Source organism: Rhagoletis pomonella, unplaced genomic scaffold (assembly GCF_013731165.1).
Source record: "Rhagoletis pomonella isolate Grant_MI unplaced genomic scaffold, Rhpom_1.0 Rhpom_scaffold_00008, whole genome shotgun sequence".
Lineage (NCBI taxonomy): Eukaryota > Metazoa > Arthropoda > Insecta > Diptera > Tephritidae > Rhagoletis > Rhagoletis pomonella.
In genome coordinates this window covers 36,269,601-36,292,643 of record NW_023458562.1, presented here as the reverse complement: position 1 = coordinate 36,292,643, position 23,043 = coordinate 36,269,601, and the positions used below count along the sequence as shown (strand labels likewise).

Below are 23,043 nucleotides of genomic sequence, written 5' to 3'. Positions count from 1 at the left end.
TTTGCCACTTATGTTCAATTATGTAATTATTTTTAACAATTTTCAATTAAAATACATGTCATTCTCTAACAAAACACATATAAAGCAAGTTTAAAACTGTGCAAAAGACTACAAAAAAATGCAAAAAATGTTCACCCGAATTTAAACTTTTTCTCAGATATGTTAGAGTTTTTTGCGTACTCAGTTTTATAGCCCATTCAACTTTAGTCTGATAATGTACAACTTTCAAGTGGCTAAAAATTGCCGTTGATTTTTTCGAATTTTTTGTCGCATTTGCTTCCATATAAAGAATAAACGCATTTTTTTTTATAGGAAAGAAACCCGCAACACTTTCGGCAAAAAAAAATCAACGGTAATTTTTAGCCACTTGAAACTTGCACATTATCAGACTAAATAGCCCCGTCAAGTTAGCTCAATAAATAGGGGTAAGCTTACAATAATTCGCATAGAGCTGAAAATTGGTACGAGTGTTGGGGGCAAACAATATCACTTCGAAATTGGAGTGCTATTGTATTGGCCAATACTGTATGTGTAAACTTGCAAAATTTTCGCTATGATAACGTTTCACGAGTCCGATTATCTCGTACGCATGTTCTTAAAGAGGCCTGAGTGAAATTAATAAAATGAAAAATATGGAAATTTTTTGGCCTAATGTTTATTATGTGTATTATTAGGTACTATAATCCTATATAGTAAGTAATTGCATTTGAGATTCATCGCTCAAATTCTTTACATATTAAAAAGCTTCCCTAAAAGCTGGAGTTTCCAATGCAGTTGGTTGTAATTGCTTTGTTTATTTCCATTGTCTTTATTTACTGAATATATGTATATATAAAATTCAATTATATACATGCACATATGTATACTTTGTATATATGTATATTATGTATGAATGTTTGAATTTTTGTATGCTTGCTGATGAAGTGTTTCGCTTGAACATTGGCAGCTGCGAGAATTGATTATTGTTTGTACTTTATGTACAAATGTATTTGCTGTTGTAATGCAAGTAAGCTTAAATCTGCATTTAAATATGCAGAATGTATTTTTTATTATTTCAATTTATGCACGATTGCAGTTACATACATACTTAGTATAGTAGGTATATCTTTTTAAAATAAAATTCTCAGCAATTAGCACTTTCACTGTTCAATTTTTTATGCACAAAAAGCAGAGCATGTTCATTTTGCTGGCGTAGGACTTGATTTTGTATACATTGTTCTTCCTTATCTAAAAGTATGTAGTACAAAAATAGTTATAAACGTCATATATGTATATTAAATATTCAAACAAACTAAACAAAGAATCAACAACTATACATGCGTATGTACATACATACATACATACATACGTATGTACATATGTGCACATTATCAGCTCATTAATAAACACATTTGCTCTTATCACAAAACAAATTTCTCGGAATCGATAAAGCTGGGCGACCACAAACACTTGTTGAGGCACAAAAAAGCACTCATTTTTTCCTTATATATTTCGATATACCTATTAGCTATGTAGTTTAAATGTTCAAAGGCAAATTTTTGTTTCTTTTTTTAACCGACTTCAAAAAAGGTGGAAGATGGTTATCAATTCATTGGAATACTTTTTGTATTTGTTACCGGATAGCTTAAGACCACGTGAACCGTTTTCGATTATTCTTTTTTTTTAACGAAAAGGTGGTCAAGGGTGGTCTCTTGACATATTAAAAATACTCCTAATTTTTGTATGAGAATTGAGTGAATTGTATACATCGTGGAGATTGAATTAAGGAAACTGGCCAGAAAACAAAAAAAAATCGTTATTTTCCCCCTGTTAAAGTTTGAATTTTTTTAACTTTTTCATCAAAACTCATCAAAATCTGGAATGTTTAATTAATTTCTCATAAACTATCAGGCCTGTCGAAATTGTGTCTAAACTTAAGTTGTTTGCATTACGGACGTCGTACAGATTTTTGAAATCATTTCGGTAATTCTAGATATACCAAAACGACAATTAAGCATGGGGCGGAAACATAATGGTGTGGGGACGTTTTTTCTGGCAAAGAGTTAGTCCTTTATTTTGTATAAAAGACACAATGGCCGCTGTTTAGTATAGGGACATTTTGCGACATCATCAAAGCGAAAACGACCCAAAACATGCTTCATGGTTGGTTCAGAGAGGCAAATGCCGCCTGGATGCAATGGCCAAATCAATTCTCTGGGGTTCTACTACATTGGAAACCTGTAAAAAAATACAAGCCATGCCTAATGAATTTGGCAAACTTATACAAAACCATGGAGGATATAATGGTTATTAAAAAACAATGGACCGAATAAAGGATAAACTGAACTTTTTGTTTTTATTTATAACGTAAAGATTTCAACATATTTTAGTTTAATAAAGTAAAATCTTACAGCCCGATTCTGGGCACTTGATAAATTCAAAATTTATTCATTTTTTATTATCAAGAATTGGGATTCTTGCACAGAAATCAAAAGCTCTTGATAAATTATCAAGATTGAAAATGCTATTGACAAGCGTTTACAAATTGAAATTTCATGTGAAAATTATAATTTTTGTATATTAAAAAATGTATTTCTATCATTTAAATCCTACATGTGCCGGCATTTGAGCCTGCGACCCACGCAATTAAAGTCGACATCTCTACCTACTCGGCTACGGCAGTCAAAAGCTTTTTGCTTTTAAACTCATATTTTTCAATGAAATCAATTCACCTCATGTTGAAATCGTAGAGCTTTTTATTTCATAAATATTGGCACAGAATGCGAAGAGAGCTTTTACTTGATAAACATCTTCTTAAACTTTCTTTACAAATAATTTATTAAGAAAACACAGAATTAGGCGGTAAATATAAACAAAGAAATACGTTTTTAATTGCAAATGCTTTAATGTTATCAAATAAAAACTATGTGCACTTATTATTTTGTCCATAGGTGTATTTATCGATGAAATTTTCGATATCTAATTTATCGGTAAAGTTTTCGATATACATATGTATGTACATAGGTAGATATACATAACCTTATCGATAAGAATATCGATACACATATATAGTTATCGATACTAATTTCTATATATTTATCGACAAACAATTCGAAATATTTATCTCTACAATTTCGGTATATTTATCTATGTCGATATATTAACTTATATTGGCTATTTGTATTTTGTTTATTTAATTTTTATTATTTTTTCATAATAGTATAGCTGGTGATACAACAAACACAAATTAATTCAGATTTCAATCTTTGAACAAAAATAATAAAAATTCAGCAAATTTTCTCCAAAATTTCAAACTTTTTAATCAGAATCTTTAGAAAAAATCTTGGTATGCAGTTTTGTAGCCCATTTAGCTGTGTTCTTCCATAAGTTTCCTCTGCCTATTGTAGCTCACTTGAATGTTGGTTATGTTTAACGCCTTCATAACATATGTCTTTACTGTTAAGTCGGGCCATGCCTTGACATTCTAATAAAAGATAAAAAGTAATGGTTTTCCTCACACATCTGCAACGCCTTTCTTGCCCGAAACTCCCAGTCATATAATTATTTATTTTACGAACACTTTATGTACACATATATATCTACATACATTCATACACACATACATATGTATTTTTATGTTTGTTTTTATTTTTGGGCCAAAGCGAAAGGTAAAACAGTTCGCTTTTCTCCAAACGCGAAAGTAAGTCGAAAAGGCACTGCATACAGCCGTGCGTACATAGTGTGTACATAATATACATACAGTGACGACCAAAAGTATTGACACAGAATTTTTGCAATATATGAAAAGTTTTTGAAAATATTCTTCTACACCAAAAAATATAATGTATGCAGTTATATAGCCTTAGATATAATCAATACGTAGCTTTCGAAAAATGAGAAAGTCGGGCATTAAAAAATTATCGGGTACTTTAAAAAAAAAATAGTCGATTAAGTTCATTTCCACATGTCATTTTTTTAAATGGCATAAATTTTTTATCATTTCAATGCCTAGTGGAAATTCGGCATAAGCAAAAGCAGAAAAATATCGTACTTTTTTAAAGTTGCCATTTTTCAAACTTCAAGGCACTTTCGGCACGGGAAGGAATGTTCCGATTGGGCTCAAACTTTCACAATTATATTTGTTCACTAAATAGTACATAGCGACACGTGAGTAAAGATCTAAAGTCGATTTTTTTTAACCACTCTAATGTAAATACTGCATGTGTATATAGAGTAGCAGAAAATTTGAAAAGTACATAAAAAAAAATTGGAAAAGAGATATAAGAAAATATTATGTCTAATGACGTCAGATTGGTATTTGACTGACGTCCGAAATTCCGCAGAACGCCTCTTCAAAAATCGATCGCTGCTGGGCTGCTCGCAACGCTCGATCGGTTGAACGGAAAACCGGCCATAATAAAGTTGGCGGCTGTTGGCGTCGGTTGAACATGTTTGTGCTTATTTTTAATCATTCCCGTATAATTGTACGTACTACATACATACACCTGCGTTCAACTAATTAGAAACGAAATTCAAAATGATATTGTTTTCAAATTATGTTAATTTTTTTATACCCGAGCGCACTTGTGCACAAGGGTATATTAATTTTGTTTACATAACGGTTGTTTGTAACAGCCAAAACGAATCGAGATAGATATAGACAAATGTATACATAAATGATCAGGATGAAAAAATAAATCGATTAAGCCATGTCTGTCTGTCCGTCCGTCCGTCCGTGTACACGATAACTCGAGCAAAAATTGAGATATCTCAACGAAATTTGGTATGTAAGTTTCCCTTAATCCAAGGTAGGTTGGTATTGAAAATGGGCAAAATCGGACTTTAACCACGCCCACTTCCCATATAACGGTAATTTCCAGAAATACGAAAACTGCGATATTTTAGTAACTACTGGAGATTATTCACTCAAAATTGATATTTACAATAATTTTTGGACGAAAAATAAGAATATTATAAATTTTTGGAAAATGGGCGTAGCCACGCCGACTTATGGTTACATGTGTATATCTTGGTAACCACTGCACCAATTTCACCAAACTTGGCACAGCCTTGGTACAGCATAAAAAATCGCCGAAACTTTTTAAAATCGGACAATAACCACGCCCACATCCCATATAACGGTAATTTAGAGAAATACAAAATCTTCGATAAATCAGTAAATATTAAAGCTAATTTATTCAAAATTGATGCTTGCAACAATTCTTTACCAAGAAATACGTTTATGGCAAAATTTTGGAAAATGGGCGTGGCACCGCCCACTTATGATCACATATAAGTATATCGGTAACCGTTCTACCAATTTGTACCAAACTCGGTGTGGTTATTGTGCTTGCCACATATAAGCAAAACGTTGAAAATTATTGAAATCGGACTAAAGTAACGACCGCTTCTCATATAACGGTAAATTTCAGAAATGCTTGAAACTTCAATATTTCGAAATTGAAGGACGCTAATTTACTCAAAATTGATACACCCCGGCTTACCATCTAACGGAAGGTTTCGAAAAGGTGAAAAAACATATATTTAATACTTGCGCCGGGTATTTAATGTTCGGCTCCGCCCGAACTTAGACTTTCTTACTTGTTATTTTAAATCATTTTTATTTAATTATATTGAATCTGTAACAGAAACCACAATAATAAAAGTTGCAAAGCTTGCTAAAATTGCAAACTGCCGATTTTTTTTTTCATATAAAAAAATTTTTTGATCATGTGTTATATGGAAGAAAGTGCGCAACACCCTCCATGGGCTACAGTACTGCATACCCGAAAATTTTCTTAATATTCTTATTAAAAATTTGGAAATTTTTATGACCATTTTTGAAGTTTGATTAATTTTTTGATCATGTGTTATATGGAAGAAAATGCGAACACCCTCCACAAAAAAAAATCTAAAAAATCAACGGTAATTTTTAATGACTAGAAACTGCACTTTTGTGTACTTCATTGAATGGGCTACAAAGCTGCATACCCGAAAATTTTCTAAATTTCAAAATAAAAAAATTGAAATCTTGATAACAATTTTTTTTGAAGTTTGATTAATTTTTATGCAATTTGTGCAAGCTTTGAAACTTTTATTTTTGTGGTTTCTGTTACAGATTGAATCATATTTTAAATATATAATTTAAAATTATCAAAAAGAACAATATTTGGAAACAATATCATTTTGAATTTCGTTTCTAATTAGTTGAACGCAGGTGTATGTACATATATACATAGGTATGTACATACTGTGAACGTTTCGAACTGCCCATGCATATTTAACTGTATACGTTTATACATATAGGCTGTTCCTGTGCTTGTTGGGTGATTTTTTTTTTTATATATTTTTTTATATAACATAATATAATATAATTATAAATTATTATTTTGTTGTTGTGGTACTACATATTATGCGTTCATATACACGCATAGATTTTTTAACAATTTGATTTATTTTCGCAATTAGTCGTTTAAAAAATGTATTTTATTTTAGAACTTTCTGCGCTCTAAAATTTGGTGCATGTTTTTTCGGTATTTTTGTCGTATTCATTCACTATTCCATTTCTTTGTTATTTACTAATACAGTCTCTTGAAAATTAGTGAAAGTGAGAGATGCGAACTAACGCCAATACTGGCATACCGCTTTCCCCGCAGCGCCATTATTTTGCACATAAATTATCACCTCTAGGCAATTTTGTCACTTCAATTTGTTATTTTTGTTTTTTGTTTTTTGCCTTTAAAAATGTCGAGACGTTCAAAAACTTGTTTTTAAATAGTTTCCGGCCAAGTACTAAAGTTAAATAAAATGAAAACAAAATTGACGAGAAAATAAATTATGATGTTAAACGAATTACCTTAACTTATTTTGCTGCATAAATATATACATTAAGTAAACAAAATCAATAATAGTCAGATTAGTTTAAAAATAAATCGCTTGAGATTAAATATAAATTTTATTGAAGCCGAAAAGTCAACCCTTTCAAAGAGATAGCACTCTCATTACAGTTGATTTTCAACAAGCCTCAACTGCAGTTTATGCCTATTAGAAAAAGTAGATTACAACTCGAAAGGGGTAATTCCTTCTATTAAGTACATGTAAACGAAAGGAAAAAAGCAACAATTAAGAAATAAACCTTGCCGATCGCCGCATTTTAAAATTCTTGGATTTTACCTGAGCTCTTAACTGCAGTTAAACCTTTGGTGGAAACAGGCTATTACCATGAGCTGTTGTCTGTGTGATCTAGCACTGCTGAGATCGTTATATCCTTCCAATCGTTCCTACCCTAACACTTTAACAATAAGTTTTCTCCGCCTATTTCTAATTCGGACTGACATTGACTCCGTCTCGTATTGAAAACATATTTTTGCTGCGTTTTCTAGAAAATAATATCTCTGTGCTCCACTTTAGTTAAGCGCAACTCATGAATTGTTCATTCCCAAGACATTACCTTTTACTTACGTCGAGCCCGAGGCAATGCGGGAACTATTTCAGCTATCGTGTACTTCAATAGAACATCGACAAAGCAAAAACATCCACTTTTGTTATTTGGTACGATTGAGTTAAGCAGATTATATACCTACTAGCCAGATTTCTCGAATCATCATACATGATCAAAGAGCCGTTCAAGTGACGAAGTAGCAGTGCCGTGTTAGGAGACGGCCCTGTTTCCTAATTAAGCGAATCCCTCATAACACGGGACAGTGCGACGCAGCTTTAAACATTGTACAGGACCAAACGGTAAACGATAAGCTGTGCCGCCCATAAATCGATACAAAAGCAGATTAGGATAAGACAGGCTTATGAAAAAGTTTCCTTCGTAAAACTTTCCAATCTTTATTTCTTGAAAGTTCTCTGCTTTCTCATCGCTCGTTGAATGAGTTACCTGAGTTCAATAAAACTGTGATTTGGTCGGTCGACAACTGTTGCGATTTATAGGAGGTAAATACTTATTCTCCAATTGACTTTTTTCAATTCTCTTTCCCATTTTCTCTGACCGCAGATAGCAGTGCTGGAGAAGCTGATATAAATAGTTTATCATTCCATTGTCTGGAACATTGGTCGTTACTATAGGGTGATACAAAGGTGATGCACACCTTTGAGAACAAGTATTTGTGATATGTTTATGTTTTATTATTTATTTTCTTCGGACAATTGGTACTACAGGCTCTGGAAAAATTAGTCATGGAGCGATACTCAGTTGAACAAGGCGTTAAGTGATGTCGATTTTTCGAAAATAAAAGTCACCACGAGCGAACGGCATCCACAATATGTGGTTTCAACAAGACGGTGCTACTTGCTACGCAGCGCATGTAACAAGGGCCTTGATCGGCATTCACAGAGAGGCAGTCTCGGGTTATGTAGACTCTCGACATGTGAATGCCGTTCTGGGCACACAACCACCAGACGTGGACGAGACAGAAATTCGTCTACCTCGGGAGACTCGCACCACTGTAGTCCAACTGCGCTCTGGTTATTGTAGCAGGTTGAACCCATACGAGGATGTTCTAAACGAATGCCCGGCATACGGAGAGTCGCCCCATGAGTCACAGCATCTCTTCGTATGCCCTCTGAGGCTTACCCTACCAACGCCCCTGTCCCTATGGATAGACCCCGTCGAGGCTAGTAGAGCTTGGCGACAACCATTGAGGGATTAACCGATCTGGGCGGGTTGTTGTAGCCGCTACAACCTATTGTGAACATCTGTGGTCTTATTTAATTACCCTATATCATACCCTGTAAATAGAGGTTTTTCAAATAGCCGACTCCTGCGCCACCTAGAAGATTAATTTATCTTTCATATTGCATTGTCCGGCTTTTGAGCTAAGATGGAAAATTTGTGAAAAGGAGTGAGTGACTTATATGTAGCAAATATGTATGTGGATTTCCTCCTAAAATTTTATGTTTTAGCGGTCGCACCAACCTTGTGTCAAGGAGTCTTGCTGCGAGTAGACTTTGAATTTAGAGGCCCTCTTTGAATTATTCGAGGCGATCCGCAGTTACCAAGTTTACCACGTTACAGTTTCCATCAAGGTTTAAAGAGAGTTAGTCTGCTCAAAATTTTTATGGAATGTTTTGTAGACTGAACTTTTCGAAAAATATCTTCGGCAAATCTGAACATCGACTGCAAATGTTTCTGAAAGAGTTTCGTGATTTTTCTCGCCTCAATTTAATAATGCTCGTCTACCATTGCTTCTTAGTCTTTTCTTCTTTTTCTTTAATCTTTACAATGTCATATAGAATTAATACTTAAAATTCTTTAACATTTACCTGAGGCCTTCAACACCTTTAAGACGCGTTGTCTTTCCTTGTTTACTTTGATCTTCGCATTCCAACACCAAATCCTATTCTCCTTAACTTCTGCATTAAATGAACAAACATCTCATTATTATTGTATGTATGTAATTCCACTCATTAGAAAAATCGCTTCATCATTCCTAAATAATATTTTCTTTACCACTTTCACTGCCACACATAAAATATAATCTAAGGAAAATATACACATACATAATAGAATTGGTTCAATTTTCTTCTTGCTTGTTTCGCGCTCAAGTTGACATGATCATCGCTTATTTTTGGCTCATCATCCATTTTGTTTGCCTGACAATTGCATAGGAAATCGGCTCGACAACTTACACATGCACACTGGATGGTTGACAGCGAAATCCAAATAAATTCACATAATTCTTCGCGGCTTATAGCCAACTGTCCAACTGTTGATGGATATGTCCTCTGGTGGAATGTTTTTGAAGAGAAAAGAGTTTGGTTAATTAATTGTTGAATACTAGTATTATCTTGTTAATACATAAAAAATCATTTTTTATCTGAGCTGCCACAGATATTTGAATATGTGTGTTGGTGTACATATAATTCCTGAGTATAGATACTTATTAAAAATTGCATTATAGTTCTGATCCTTAGCATATTAAGCGAAGCTGGCATCGACATTTTTGAAAAATACGCAGTGTGCATATTTTTTTTAATATTTTGCTGCGGCGAAAAAAGTGCTTTCTCAAAAGCTGAACTAGCTAAATCGTTCATTCAATTGTTCCTAAATCCTTACCTTTTTAGGCCTATTTCTGAATATTAAAAAAATTGCAAAAAGATGTTGTTTGCCAGTCAAGACTGTCCATTTTTGGTAGCTGAGCTCTAATCTGAAATCAATACGTATAAAAATTGGTGCAGATTTTTTGGGTTTGAAAAAAAACCAAGCCAAATTTTTAAAATACTTTTGTAATAAGTCTTGATTTCTCGGTTGCGATAGAAATCGTCTTGTTGTTTTTGTAACGGCATACAAATAATTTAAGACCGACCATCGAACATTGTAGTGGAAAGTGGGCTTCAATATGGATCCTTCTATTGACGGCGTTCAATTAAACATTAAAGTCTTCAGTGCAATGTTCTCAGTAAGTTCGATGTCAGTTCCCTTACGAGTTTTGAATTGATCTTGTTAGCTGATTTGTACTGTCTTTCCTTGGGCTGGTCTTTTTTACTGTGCCTAAGGATTATTTCGTCTCATGAGACGCGATTTTCTACTATCTTTCAGAACAATCTCCGGCGGTATACGGAATCCAACTTGATTCCAAGTGCAATGACGGATATTGTAGAGATGATTTATTTAAAATCGAAAAAAGAAAGAATAGTCCTTTAAATTTGTTATTGGCAATAGTGTGACTAGAAAATTAAATAAAAACTTAAAGTATAAATACTGTCGATTACAAATTACTATTTCAACCTTCTTCAGAGTGGCCTCCCCTAGCGCCAACACAAAGCTTCAAACGTTTTGTAAAATTTTCGGTCTCACAACGCAGCTCATCCTGGCGAGATACTTTCTCATTCTCGGCGAAGTGATTGTTTCAGAGCCTCTAAGCTGAGGTGTAGCTTGGTACAAGCCCTTATCTCCAAAATTGATCAAATACTCCAATCTATGCGTTTCAGATTAGGTGAGCATAATGAAGGCCCAAGGAAGTACCACAGCCTGTAATATGTTTCTAGGGCGGGGTTTAGTTACGAAAAATAAACGAGGAGTTAGTACGGTCCGGTTAGTTTTCTATAAGAAGCTGGACTCTCTGGACATCATCGCGCTTTATGTTAAGCTTTTTTTTTGAAACTTGGCGCACTCTTCCCGGTATCGTTAACTGTGCATTTTTTCTCACCCCCGCACGGTCATTTTCATATCATGGAAGCGCCGAAAGGATTCAAGACAGTTTTTTACGCTTTCTCTACAGATGCATTTTAAAAACAGCACCTTTTTTGTTTGAAATATCGAATGTTTAATTAGTTTAACATATTCACCGACGAGAATTTAACTACTGACAACTAGTTTGTTTCGGTTAATTTTCGTCCTCATGAATTTACTGACTTCACTTATAGTAATTCCTGCTAGATCCGCTAGTTCTATTCCTATGTGCCTTCATAGTATTTTATACCTACAACTCGCAAGGGCATTCGCTATCTGTATGTCCACCGTCATACTCTACTGGTCGGAATATTTCCGTCCTTGGTCTGTAAAGCAGCTTAGGTGCATTCGTTCTGTTATAATCATTCAACAGTTCACTTGATATCCTGCAAAGTCTGTATATCTGACCACCTCTTTCTGGCCAGCCTAATGAAGATTAATTCCTCTTTGAATTCGTCAATACAAGCTCCTTCATGGTTTCGTCAATTCATCAGTTCATTCCCTCCACCTCTTCCGACCCTTTCCGGCAATCGCTCCGTTACGACTGATAATGCTCTCGTGACGCTCTTTCGACTTTCGCTTCCGAAAACCATATTGCAATCTGTTAACGATGATGCTTTTAGAAAGTAGGTACAAACCATCACTATGGAAATTTCATTCATGTCTCTTCTTTCCAATACTCAAGAAATACGACTTAATTTCGCCAAATTTCCATTCCATGCCAATATCTATAGAAATCCAGATGCCCAATCTTTCAATGTCATAATAGCGATGTAAACAAGTGAGTTTATTACCCGCTATTTCACAGCAATTGACGCTGGATTCCTCGCCTCGCTAGAAATTTCATAAGCGCCGAGAGACTTGCGCCGCCCACGCACCACCTGAGTTTTACTTCCGAAAGAAATAATGTTCCGAGCAATTAGTATATTTTTTTTCGTTTTGCAATTAAACGAATGTAACGCAAGTTGTAGTCGGGGAAAATAAATATTGAAAATTTTGAAAAATATTTATTGCAAAAATAAGTGCCCCACTGGTCAGTAAACTTGCTGCTGTTGTTTTTTTTTTGCTGGATTTTTATTTAATTTAAGATCTTTTTCTAAATTTTTTTTTTGGTTGTGTGAGATTTGGCACTGCCAAAAGTTCACAGTAACAGCAGTAGCAGCAACAGCAATGGCTGCAGCCCCCACAGACATTTGGACGTGCGCGCGTATATGAGGTATTTTTGGTTATTGCGCACCACCAAAGAATAAAACAATGATTTTAGCGAAAATCAAAAGAGTAAGAACAAATCAAATCACATACATACATACACATGAAATCATGCAAAAGAAGCAAAGTCAAAAATCACATAAACTGTTGTGTCAAAAAAAAAGTATCGAAACATTTGCAACTAAAATTGAAATAATATTTAATGAATGGGAAATTCTCAGCTTTGCAAGAAATTTGGTAAATGGATGTTGTTGTAATGTTTGCTTTTGAGGAATTTTTTTTTAGTTTTTTTTTAGTTTTTGTTTTATATTTTTATAATTTTTTTGTTTGTTTTATTTTGTTTTTTTTTTTCTCTGATGCACACATTCGAATACATATGTACATACATACAGGGACTCAAACAAGTGACCACGTGTTGATTTTTTTTTTAATATACTCAATGTTTTTCAAGCTAAATTTTTTTGTCCAAGCTTTAACAAAAAACATATACATCAAAGTTTCAGATTTTATACAAAATTTAGGAAAATACAACAAATTTTCATCAAAATTTTAAACGTTTAATTCTGATGCTTTTTAGAATTTTTGGGTACGCTATTCTTTAGCCGCTGTATGGAATATAAAACTGCATACCCAAAACGTGCTTAAGATTCAGAATAAAAAGTTTGAGATTTTATGAAAATTTTTTGAATTTCTCAAATTTTATATTAAGTTTAAATTTTTTTTATATGGTTTCGGTTAAAGCTTGGATATTTTTATAGAAAATTAACCAAAAATATATTTATTGAAAAACATTAACAAAAAGATATCAGGACGTGGTCACTTATTTGAGTCACTGCATATATAACCATACCCTCTAGGGAAACCCCGAACTGGTGAACCAAATTTGTAGTTCCGTACTAGATCTTTATCGCCAAAAACGAACCAGTCCGATAGTAACTAGATCGCCACCAGTTCAAAAGCGGCGATATATGGTACTTTTAAAAAACAATTTTAGAAATCTATATCTAAAATGACGAATTTAGAACTGGTTCAAAACTATAGAAAAAGGGATGCAGAACGAACTAGATCTCATCTGGCGAATTTTGAACTAGTTCGAGACTACTGAAAAAGGGATGCAGCGGGGGGCTTGTTTACTTTAAATAGATTTTTGCTTGGCGGGTTTTTCGTTCAAATACGCTTTCAGTCTGTACGTCGCAGATGCTTTTTCATAGTTTGGTAATACAAAACTAATATTTGTGTTAACATCTTAACATTATGGGACCTTCTGGAATATAACCAATAACAGTCAGCACCTCTGAAAATTCAACTACATCCAAAGGTATGTAAACGTGTTTTCAAATGCAAAATTAAATTTACATTCATTCAAACAAATTTGATTTCAGATTGAAAATACATTTCTCTGCAAAAAATTGAAAATTGCTACCATGGTAACCCAAAAAGAAAACATCTTGTTACTTTTTTCGTTTACAACTGGTTCGAAACTATAGAAAATGGGATGCAAAGCGAACTAGATCCCATATGTCGAATTTAGGAGTGGTTCTGAACTATGGAAAAGGTAATGCAGCGGGTGACAATTTCCAATTCCTATGACATCGCTGTGTTAAATTCGCCAGTTGTTTGCATGCAAAAGAGATTTATCGCGAATTAGTAGTGGTTCTAAATGTACTAGAAGCGCCCCAGTTCAAAACTAGAGATTTTCCCCACAGGGTATCTGCTGCTTATGTATGTATTTGTGCGCTTCCTTCTAGTATAGTACGCAGCAATTCTTAAACGCTTACAGACACATTAGTGTGCGATCTTTATCTAAGCGCACGCTTTGCTGCTGTGCATTTTATTATATATATAAATATTTTTTTTTAATGTGAACTGATTACTTTGTAAATGTTGCGCTACGAAGCGTTTTGGCACAGCAATCATTTGCTTGCCTCTTTGACTCTCTGTCGCTATCCCACTCTCTCCTGCCCCTCACCGCACACATTTTTTTCACGTAATTTCTTCACACGGATATCAATTCTTACCCCAACCTCTCCTCTACCAAAACATTCATTATGGTCGTTTTTGTTGTTTTTGTACACCCTTTTAAGCAAAAGCAAATCAAGCACACTAACAACTACAACACGATCTTTGAATATTTTTGCCAAAATTAAATCGCTGTGTAAATAAACTTTTAAGAAATATTCGCCTAAAAATATCCCCAACAAATATTGAAAGTATGCACACACTTATAATCCGTGCTGTCTGCCTGCCAGTGTAGTTGTAGTGCTTTGCTTTTGTGGTGGCTGCGTGCAATTTGGCGCTCATAAAATTTCTGAATTGAATTATCGTCGTTTTCGTATTCACTCGACGTGGTAGTGTCAAATCGCTTGCTTTTGAACCCGCGCGTTCACCTCTCAGTCCACATTTATTCATTTTGGTTGCCTACTTTGATTTTGCTTTTGATCAGAAGCTATCTATCACTTGGTATGCTATCTGCGTGTCTGTGTGGTTGGCGGCGCGTCTGTCCACTTCGCCATCAGGCCACTCGTTCGCATGTCTGACAGTTCCTCCAATATTTTTTTCTTATTTTTTTATTTTATTTTAAATATATTTTTTTTTTTGCTTTCTTCTGCATTGGTCTTCTTTTCTTTTGCCGCTTTGACGTAGAAAAACACATCGAAAATACACCGCTAATTGTGAAGGTCGTTCTTACGTATGTATGCCATGCACTTGTAGCGTAATCAGCAGACCAAGAGGCAATAAAATACTTGAGAAGCGCTACAATGTATGTTGTTAATGAATAAAATGTAAAAACGAGCTTTGAAAACACGTAATTCAATTAAAAATATTATAATAGACTAATGTTCATTTGGTGTGTGGTAAAAATATCAATTTATTTTTAAAATAATAGCAATAATAGGAGAGAAAAAAGTCCAAATATTTTTTTTTCTTCGGTGTACTCTTGCCCTTTGAGGAAGGCCTATACATTTTCCACTTTTGTTAAATTGTACATTCAGTAGTCTGTATTTATTGTGCAAAGGACAGCAAAATACGGTAAGTGGACAGGCGAATTTGATTCAAATTTCGAACATCCATTGGCTAATAAAATTTAACATTTTGTCTTAAAAATCGTGCTGGCATTAAGACATCTCTAAGCTCCGTTTTAAAGCCCCATTTGAATATAGCTCAGATTTAACAGTCTGCCATATATGCACGAATAGAAATGTGGCCGGCGAAATTTTCACTTATGCGGTGTTCACATGAGGCGATTTTCCAGGCGATTTCCAACTTCATTGGGGGGGATTTGTTGAAAGACAGTTCACACCAGGTGATTGTTGCTTTCAACTAAAAGTTTCCTGTAAAATCGCCTCATGTGAACACCGTATTAGAGTATTATTATTGACATGTAGGTTAGCTTGAAGTGGCTGCCAGTGACTACATTAACACACGTAGGCCCGCAATTGTGAGTCCATTGTGATACCACCCGGATGTTGGGAATGCTTTTACTCAAACAATCGTGTAGAGTCTACGAAATAAAAAAGTTGCCTTATGCCTACTCTGAAACTCTGAACCCAAATACTTTCGTCTTCTTCTACAATGTGCGGGACATTAGCGTAACAGGTTCCCGCACGGTTTCTGGGTCTTCTTAATTTCTATAGCTTCTGTAGAAGTCGTTATGGGGGATCCCTAACCTCTCCGCGTGCATTCCGTCGGCAACATGGCCGGTTAACAGGCTAATAATTGTGGCTAAGTTCCCTCTGCACAGTATGAGGAGACCTTTCGACCGTTTCTCGTTCCATTTTGGCCTTATAAGTTTCGCAATACTACAAGTGGTAACTTGCCTTAGCCTTACGACTGGTTTTCACTATGTCATATTTTGACACAAAAATTTGGCGACATATTTTGACACAACTTTATCTCCTTTATCCATACCTTTGCCGATGATATTATGGGCCAAAAACTGACATACAACCGATTTCGCAGCGCATGTACATGACTAAAGACCTATCCTGATCCAAATTAATCGATAAACCGCATTTTGATCCTATTGGATAATGTGTTTTCACCTATTTGACGGCAAATGCCACTGAATTTGACATAGTGAAAACCAGCCTTTAGAAAGAGCTTACAAGTAGCGAACGCCATACCCTTTCTTACGAGTTCGTCCGTCTTTTCGTTGCCTGGCATGCTTCGGCACTCATACCAAGTGAAGGGCAGATTGCTTATCCATCTCGTTTAGAAGTTAGTCCGCTACAGGTTTGGAGTTGCATGTGACCGAGTTAAGTGCTTTGAGTTGCGCCTGACTGTCCGAGTAGTATTTTTGCAAATGACATTTTTTCCATATAAAAAAATTATCAAACATTATTTTATATGGAGAAAATGAGCGACACCTTCAACAAAAAAAAATGCTAAAAATCAATGGTAAGTCCTCTAGCTACCTCAAACTTGCACTAAAATTGAATTGGCTAAAAAACTGCATACTCAACTTTTTTCTAGAGAGCGTAAATAAAAAAGTGCAATATTTGAATGAAATTTTGCAGAATTCTCTTTAATTTTGCACAAGGTTTGGAACTCTGATTTTTGGGTGTTTTGTTATAGAATTAACCATATTTTTATAAAAAAATTTCGAAAAATAAAATATTTATTAAATAGTTGCCCGTATTGTAAAAAATTCGCTGTACCTAAACTTTATTGACTGAGTGTAGGCATTTTCCCTTTCCCTTTGAGTTCCTCGCGGTGTGCTACTTAAATTTTACAATTAAAATTGCTGCTACTTTGTTGATTATAGCCTCAATTATCGACGAATTTCATGCGGACTCGCTTAAAGTTGTAAAATGTATGTATGTATGTTTGTGCATACATTTAAACAGCAAACAATTTCTGATATTTAAAATAAATTAATGCTGCCATTCTTTTGGCTGTTTCTGTCAAAATAATGTTACAGTTTGGAGAATCGCACAATATATTCAAATGTTAATGTTGCACAATATTTAATGGGGCATTTCGAAAATAAAAACAATGAAAATAATAAAATGAAGGGAACCCAAAGTGAAGATTGAAAAAATAATACATAATTGTGTCAGAGATAAAGTAGCATTGTCGGGTATACTGCAATACATATTTGAGTGGCAACAATGTTGTGTAGCAATTAAATTTTGTTTGGGGCTTCCACAAAGAATTTACGAGAATTAAAAAAAAAAAATGGTGAAAGTGTAGATAGTGTGCGAATTGTGGTGTGCGAAAAGGAAATAAATAAAACTGCATTTAAAAAAAGTTAAAAATATGTTAATTAATTTAAAAAATAAAAATAATATAATAAAGTTAAGAAATTTTCATAATGAAAATAAGGAAAAAAATCTATGAAAAATAAAAAAATGGAAAAAAATAAAAATATTGAAAAAAATACAAACGAAAATAAATAAAAGTGTGAAAAAAATTAAAATAAAAGAAAATTATGAAAAAAAACTAAATAAAGTTATAAACAAATAAAAAAAAATATGAAAATAAAATTAAATAAAAATATGCAAATAAAAAAATAAATAAAAATATGTATGACAAATTAAACGTAATAAATTATAAAATACGATTTTATTAAAAAATAAGAAACAAAAAAATAGAAGACAAATTGAAATTTTTAGAGCAAGAATTTAGAACGCAATTCAAATTAGAAAAAAAAACACAAAATATCAGCGATTTATTTAAGTACCATATCTAATCAAAAATATCCGCCTGAATTTATAGTTTTCGTTTTTTATTTCCCATTAGCTAGATTACTTGTGTTGCATATCTTTTCGTAAAATATTTTTGCATATATGTATATGTATATATGTATAATCATAGTGTTAGCGGCGTTCATTCACAAATCAAAGCGAAGAGTACTCATACGCGCATGGGCAAGTATCTATGTATGTATGTACGTATGTATTTATGACTGTTTTTTGTATGTATATGTGTATATATACGTCGGAGATTCGCTTTGAGTATAAACTATTTTTAATTCCCCTCAGATTTTTAACTTAATCTGCTCAACTTTTGCATTTTCAACTAAAATACTGTTTTTATTATATTTCATTTCATATCGTTAACACTTTTATTTATTTATTTTATTTTTTTGTTGCAAGTGCCTACGCTATTTGGTTTCTATTTCATCCGCTTTAGGCGAAAAGTTGGTTGTGTAAGTGTACGGTTACAGGCATCTTGCGTCGCGCGACCAGATTTGAAGTATTGTGCCCCCGACGTAAAGATACGCTCGTGTGCAAATTTTTAGTTACTATGTTTATGAGTTGACATAAAATATTATATAGACTGCTAAAAAATCTTTAAGGAATTCCCTTAAACTTGAATAGCTCAAATATTCGAAACTTGAAAAATATTTCCTACACATTTTTACATACATACATACTTTCAAAGTTTGAGTTTTGGGGATGTTTAAAGGTATTTTGTTTGGCAGTCTATGGGAATACCTTTATTAAATTTATAATTTTATTCTACTCCTTAAGCACTTTTTCTGAATATACAATTTTGGTTACATATTACAAATTCAAAAAAATCCCTCTGTCCATTGACATCCCTAATGTACATATGTCTATGTTGATGTTTATACACGTCTGCTTGTTTTTGCGCACACATCCTACGGTTTGTTGCTTATTATTTATTTCTTTACACCCACGCCGATTTCGATTATTTTGGCATTTTTACGTATTTTCATATTTCATAGCAAACCGTACAAATGTACAACAATTTTTCCGAGGAATTTGCATTCTATGAAAAGTAAAAATACCAGTTATACATATATTGCAGCATGGACTCGCGCTTTGTTTTTGGGCAGCAGAAATAGTAACCCAAATTAATCTTTTCCGCCAGTAAATTCATTTATTCCCATTCATACCCGAATAAGTTCAATTTTTTTAGCCATAAGATTAAAAATGTAGATGTACGTTCGAGCAAGAACTAGCACTGAAGAGGCCACGAAACGCAAAAACTTCTCTTCAAAGCAAATTTGACAAGAGATGACGAAAATTCATTCCAAAATACATCAAGACTCACCCTCTTCAAAACTATTTGGGAGGAAAAGCTTTCTATCGTTTGACACCCTGTGATTAAAGTCAACTGGAACTTTTAAGCTGGTAGCCTCTTCTAATATATTTTCGAAATAAAATTTCTTAAGACATCCACCGTCATCAAAATATTTCATTTAACTTTTTAATTAATTAGATATTACATTACTAGACAGGTGGCAACCCTCTTCAAAATTTTTTCAAAATAAATGTTCTTATTTTTGTAACAGCATTCAAATTCTCCAAAGAGAACTTTCATTTAACTTTTTTAATTAATTGATTTCGAATTTCCAAACAGCTGGCAACTCTCTTTAAAAATAAAAAGAAATAAATAAAGCCTTTTTCATTGATATACATTGTATTTATTATAAGGTTTGTATTCACTTTTTAATTAAATTGATTTAAATTTTCTTAACAGATGGCAACCCTTTTCAAAAATATTAGCGACATAAAGCTTTTTTAAACCTCTCTGGTTTGATGCCCATAGTAAAATATTTCGTTCAACTTGTTAATTATAGTGATTTTGAAACAGATGGCAACCCTCAACGAAATACATTTTTCTTACAAAAGCCAAGTTTGAAATTTATATTCAAATATTTGATTTAAATTGTTGTTTAAATTAATTTTATGTTTTTGAACAGGTGGCAGCTTTTCTCTAACATATTTTTTGAATAATGCGTTTTTGAATCGCTTTCGTTTAACATCTACATTGTTGTAATATTTAACCTAACTTATTAATTAACTGATCTTAACTTTTGATAAAGGTGGCAACTCTACGAAGTATATTCTATATATTAATCCTGGGTATAACATTTGTATGTATATGGGTGCAAAATTTTGTCGAAATACGTTTATCCGCTTTAGCGTGAAAGTGCAAAAAACATACTGATACACACATTCACTCACTCCCTCACAAGCTTTCACATTTATAATATTGGCAGCACTTACTTATTAAAATTGTATTTGTTTTTGGTTACTTCTATCCTTTTATTTTATCATAAGTACATACTTTAATTATTTTTGTACGCCATGTCGTATACGTAACCGAGGAGGAAGTCCAATTCCACTACCAAGTATATATTACACATACGCCTCGTTGTACGAACGCGTTGTACATGCAAACACACACCCATCGCGCTCTTCACACTCTCAATCGCCTATTACGTTACTATCAAAGCATGTAAACATGCGAAACGAATTAGACGCCTCTTATCCCGCGCTCTTGTTTTTATCAGCTGTTAACTGATAATTTCTTAGTTACTTTAATTCCTAACGCGCTAATAGCTCTTAACACATTTTCGTTTTTCTATATAATTTGCGTATTTATTTTTGTTAAATCAAGTGTGTAAATAAGCAAAAAAAAAAAGTATAGCAAGCTACATTTCGTTCGTATCTCTTTCTAGCTCTCCCTTCCTTCCTCCCATCTCGCAATCATTCACTCGACGGTGAGTGCTTTTGTGTGAGTGCTCACCAACGCTCTTCTAATTATTTTTCTGCGCGAAATTTTGGTTTTTCCGGCTAGTTTTTCTTTTCCATTATTTTCTTTAACAATTCTGCTCTCACACGCGCACACATGCTTACATACATACCTACCTGCGAAGGTGTGTGTGTGTGTGGAAAAGTGTACCGCTTGTTTGTGGCGAGCGTTGACCAAGCAACAAACCAATCTAGCAAATTCAGTCAAAATTCAGCATTTAAAACGAACGCACGTGCAGAAAAATTTGTTAAGAAACGCTCATGAGATAAGCACACGCTGCTCAGTCGTGACGTCTTAGCTCACCAATTGGCAGCTAATCAGCGTTATAAATTAGAAAAATACATTAATTAAAATATACTAAATATACATATATATTTTTGTTCGATGTAAACGAAGTGATTGCGTGCTGCTGGTGTTTTGATTGAATTAATTGTCGCGCGTTGTCAAGCGTTTTAAATAACAACAATAGCAGCAACAGTACTGCGCTACAATTCCACCGTTAAACAGTTAATAAATGTCATTTGCTATTTTTTTTTTTTTTTTTTTGCTCTAGTACGTGTACGTACCGCTCGCGTCGCGTCGCCAACATCCAGCCCATCCACTTAAGCTTTGCGCTGCAATCAAAAGTGAAAATGCAAAGTGCAAAGTGATTTCAACGCCTACAACATATACAAGCATCAACTGTTCAACTGCAGCGAGCTATTATATATCGACCCCTGATTGTGTGTGACTTTGTTATTTTAATTGAATTGTCTCAACTGATTTGCTTGGGAAAATTTATGAATATTTATGCATGTGCCGTGCCACCTGTGTGTGTATGTGTGTGCTTGTGGTTTTCGCAAGAAATTTAATAAAATTACAACGAAACAGCAAATAAATGAATATATAAATAAATGAATAATTGATGGACGGATCGGGCCGGAAAAACCATATTGATTGTGTATTGTATGCAAACTGGTTGCGTGCTATGTGAGCGTGTCGAGTGCAGAATAAGCATCTAAATATTATCGAACCAATCGAATTCGAACATTTTTTAAGTGTGCTGCCGAAAGTTTAAGTATAGAAAAAATATTGAAAAACGAGAAATTTCAATTGTTGCAAAAACTGGGATTTATTCAAAACAAAAAACTAGAACACTTGATTATAACTGAGCCAAAAAATGTGAGTAGTCGATTTAATTTTCTAGTATTATTTTTTTTACTGAACCAAAATTAAAAAAAAAATGTGTCGTGCATGTAATAATTACAATTTTTAACTGACTTCAAAAAAAGGGGAAGGTTATCAATTCGTCGGAATATTTTTTTATTTTTTTTTATGTATGTTACCGCATAACTTTGGACCACGTCAACCGATTTCGATAATCGGAAATGTGGTACCCCAAGGGTAGTTCCATAATAATTTGGATTAGATCCGATCGTTGGAGCACGAAGAAATTATCGGTAATCCCAAATTTGTGTATGAGAATTAAAGTTGGTTGTGTTTTTTGCATAAAAATTTCTTGTTGTATGAAAAGTTTCATTTCAATTGTCCAAATTCCATTCAAATTTTAATGATTTCGATCTTCTAGCATTAATATTTTTCAATAATTTTTGGTGCAAGTTATTTACTTTTAATTGCCGATAAATTGGCATTACTCAAAACTAATTTTTGTTATGATTAGATTTAATTTAAAAAATCGTATGAACTTGGGTTCTTATCAGAGGCGTGAACCACTTTTTAACCCAAACGGTCTTGAACCGGTTTAACCGCTTTTTTTTTATACTAACTAACTGAACGATTAACTGAACCGAAATTTTCCACAAACGTTTGATCCGAATCGAAAACCGAAAGGTTAAATATTCGTTTCGGCCGATTTTGAATAAACAAATTTTCCCCCATTTTTTATTTTTTCTTTTATTAAATATGGCATACCATCTTTAGTTTACCATCTGACTATTTTTTTTTTACTAGATATGGCGTATGATATAAATTATACGTATTTGTTTTCATATAGAATATTCAGATCAAATGAAACCCTTTTTCAGTCAAATGTAACTTTTTTTTCAAATCAAACGAAGCCTTTTTCGAATCAAATGAAATCTTTGTCAAATCGTATGAAACTTTTTCAAACACAATGAACCTTTTCAACTCAAAAGAAACTATTCCTAGTTTATAAGATATCGCCC

General features: G+C 33.5%; 1 protein-coding gene across 2 annotated transcripts in view; it reads left to right on the top strand.

The window, feature by feature from the left end:
* The window catches only part of LOC118744766 (transcription factor mef2A), a 44,620-nt gene that overhangs the window by 1,331 nt on the left and 20,246 nt on the right, over positions 1-23,043 (top strand). Inside the window, exon 1 of one of the 2 annotated variants that reach the window (XM_036478080.1) lies at positions 21,743-22,039. The exons of the other annotated variant lie outside the window; for it this stretch is intronic. The gene's annotated coding sequence lies outside the window, so the exon portion shown is untranslated. Of the gene's footprint in view, positions 1-21,742; positions 22,040-23,043 lie in introns of those variants that run through there. 2 annotated transcript variants of the gene reach the window in all.